The following is a 3575-nucleotide window of genomic DNA, read 5'->3' on the forward strand; positions in this document are numbered from 1 at the left end:
CAGAGACTGTGATATTACAAATCTATTAAAAAAATAAGTTTGAGAGTAAAACAAGCTAATTATTTTTGGGTATGGTTATCTCAGTCAGGGTAACATTAAAACAACACCAGAGAGGCTCAGGTCATGGTTCTTTTACAGCTTTTCACTTTTCTAAGCTGCACACAGCTGCTATTTGGGCATGCAGTTAAGTTTCTGCATGTGAGGAGAGCTTCTGACACTCCTTGTTCTCCCTGGATAGCTGTACTCTGAAGTTCACGTAATATCTTTTAGGAATATGTTTGCCTCTGGCTTTCTAATTGCTAATGAAACTACCTGAAGCCAGATGCACAAAGAAGAACTCTGTTCAGCCTAAACACTTTTTCCCAAATCTAGAAGGCAAGTTGATTGTGATTTATGCATCATATCCTGGAATACAGTGTTTTTCAGGGTTGATCTTTTACCACAAATAAAATCCACCAATACCTGAACTATGTCTCTTGTTCTAGGATTTCCCTAGCAGGAAATCCAAATCCTGTGTAGTGCAGATCTGCCCTAGTGAGATAATTATTGTTCTGCCAGGTTGTTGTAAGCAACACATCTGTTCAAAGGCAAGGGAAAGGAGCATAATTGCCATGTGAATTGTTGGAAGTCCAGTTTACTAGCAGTATATGTTTTGAAATTGCATGGAACCACATGTATGTTGAAATCTGCCTCAAAATTGTTTATTTTTTCTTCATGTAAATGGAATATTTTGTGTGGGGTCTGATGCTGAGTGGGTGTGAAAGACTTATGCAAGACAGGAGCCCAAGAGAGATGCAGAGGCTTGCTGCCAGCTGTATCAGAAAAGCAGGTGAAAAACTTGGAAGGAAAAAAGGCTACAGGTCCACTTTCAGGTGTGGTGAATATTTTACATAGCTTTTAGATGCTTTAACATGTGTGGTTGCATTTCAGAGAACCACCTGTGATAGCAAATGGGGCTTAAAATGGCTTCCATTTTAAGGAAGGATTTTGTCTTTTTGTGTCAGAACAGATTGAAATGTGTGTGTTCATATCCATATTTTGTTTTCAGCCATCATGTATTTTCTTGGATTAGAAGCCTCTGAGGTGCTAAGGGTATTTGCATATGTTACATTTGCAAATGGCCTGTGACTCTGAAGCATTCATAGCTGTGAAGACAATGTGGTTCTGCATCAAAATTTTTCTGTTCTGCTTTCCTCCTCCAAGACTGGAGGAGCCTTTGCACTTGCTTTATGCCCTGAGCTTCCAGGAAAATCTGGCAGCTGGATTAAACTCTTTTTATTTGTGTTTCTGATAACTGTTCCACAGTGCAAGCATCTTCAGGAACTTGTTGATTCTATACCCTGAAAAACATGACCCCCCAGGGGAATACACGTGTATGGGATGACATTCTCTCTGCACTGAAGCCAGACAGGCTTCCTGCCTTAGGTGGCAGAGTGGGTGTGTAGCAGAAGTCTCCTGCAGAGTGCAGCCATCAGTTGCTAATGTCTTGAACATCTGAGATGGAAATGAAGATGAAAGTTTTTGTCTTTATAACTATTGAGTGAGTTACTATGGTGCTTTCCTTTTTCTCCACTGAGATTCCCCCTGTGCCCCACCCTTGGTTTTCCCCCCTTGTTTCAATAATTTAAAGATGTTCAAATCATCAAATTGTGTTCCTCTGCTATGGAAAACACCACCACCACAATTTAGTCCTTTTATTCTAAAATAAATTAATTTTGTAAGTCTATTTAAGAGGCATTAACAAAACACCTGCCTCTTTAACTTAGCAGTGCTTGCTGCCAAGCATGTGCTGCTGCTTGGGCTTCATGTTTGTTATCTGATGCCTTAGTCATGCTACAGAAAGTGTTGCATCTGTTCAGTTCTGGCTAGATTGTTCATTTCCTTCTGTTCAGATGCTGACTTTTCAAGTCTTAACATATTGTTTACTTTGCTGCTTTTTCATTCAGAGCCGTGTTTATAATGGGAAGGCAGGCAAGGTTTCCTGAGAAGAGTTGTGCAGTGAAACAAAGTACTGTTATTTCTGAGGGTGTGGAAAGTATTCTTCACCTATTAGACTCTTATGTGCCTAATGCTGGGGAAATAATGGTATTAATGTGCTTAAACTGGTCCTCTTAATGGTACTGAGAATGTCAGAATTTGCACCCGAGATGTGTGTCTGAGAGGTGATCAGAAATCACTGCTGATATAAGCAGCTGGTTATTCATATTCCTTATCTTGGAGACACCTTTGGAAGGAAGTCAACAAAGAGAGAAAAATTATATAAATGTGTCATGTCCAGCTTAGTACGATATGGATTTCTCTAATATTTGATTCAAATAAACAAAGAAACTCCGTGGTAAAAATATTTACCTACTACTTTCTCCTCTGAGACTATGCTATTAGACTGTGCAAACAAGAAAAGGCACTAACACTCACAGAACAATAATTAAATATATTTGTTTAACAAGTTATAACTGCAAAATAAAAGATGAAATTCCAAAGTACTAACTGATGGGTGCTGCATTTTCTTTCCTGGATGATCCTGATTTATTTTTAATAGTGGTTTGAAAAAGAAGTCTTTTAAAATTGTGCATGTTTTAAAGAAATATTTTCTGATGCAGAGAATTGTGCTAAGCAGAAAAATAGCAGCTGTTACTGGAAGTTACAGTTAATTGTTGTACTTTCCAGCACAAGGTTGTTTGGTGGGAACAGTGGGGAAAAAATGCAAGCAACTGCCAAAAAAACAAGCATGTGAGGTGAAACTTGAATGTGCTCTCATGAGAACTTTGTAAGATTCATAAGTAACTGAGGAAAGCAGGCTGTATTTAAATCTCTGGAGATGTATGTGCTGTATGGAGACACAGCACAGCACACAGTGCTGGCAGAAGAGGGGAAGGAGAACAGAAAGTCCCAAGACTGCTAAGGTTCATCAGGATGGATAGAGGACAAAATGCCTGCTGCCACTTCATATACTTTTGTTGGGGGTTTGTGTGTTTGTTTGGGTTTTTGTTTTTGTTTTGTTTTTCTTTTGTGGTTCTCAGAGTAAATTTGAAGCACCTATCCTTTCCCTTGCTCCCACAGCACAGGGTTTTCCTGTGCTTTTTTAATGAACAAGCAAAGCATGCCCCTGTTGCAAATCTGTAGAGAAGATGGATAAATTAGCCAGGGGCATTTTGTGAGCCCTACAGGCCAAATCCGTGTATGCCTAAGAGCAATCTGGAGAGGAACTTCAGCAAAATATCCCACCTGGGCTCTGGCTGTTGTTAGAGCAGTGGGAAAGCTGTGGCAGAAAGTGTTCCTGGGCAGGCTGAGGGGAGGAGGGGGCCCTGGTGCTGTGGGTGCCTCCTGGCCTGGCACTGCCCACTGCTCTGCTCTGGCACTGCTGCTGAGCTGCAGGCTCTGCCACAGGGGCTGTGCTCTGGGAATCCAGCTTGTTCGTCCATCTGTTCTTCCAGCACGAGGCTGTAAAACATTGCAGGTCATAACAGGCAGCTATTTATTTCTTAAGTCCTTAGGTGCCAGAGGGGAGGTTTCCTTTATATATATAAAAATAGCAGTGGAATGCATTTATTAGGAATTGACTGTATTTATTTTGA

The sequence above is a fragment of the Onychostruthus taczanowskii genome, unplaced genomic scaffold (assembly GCF_017590055.1).
Source record: "Onychostruthus taczanowskii isolate IOZ18803 unplaced genomic scaffold, ASM1759005v1 scaffold6, whole genome shotgun sequence".
Lineage (NCBI taxonomy): Eukaryota > Metazoa > Chordata > Aves > Passeriformes > Passeridae > Onychostruthus > Onychostruthus taczanowskii.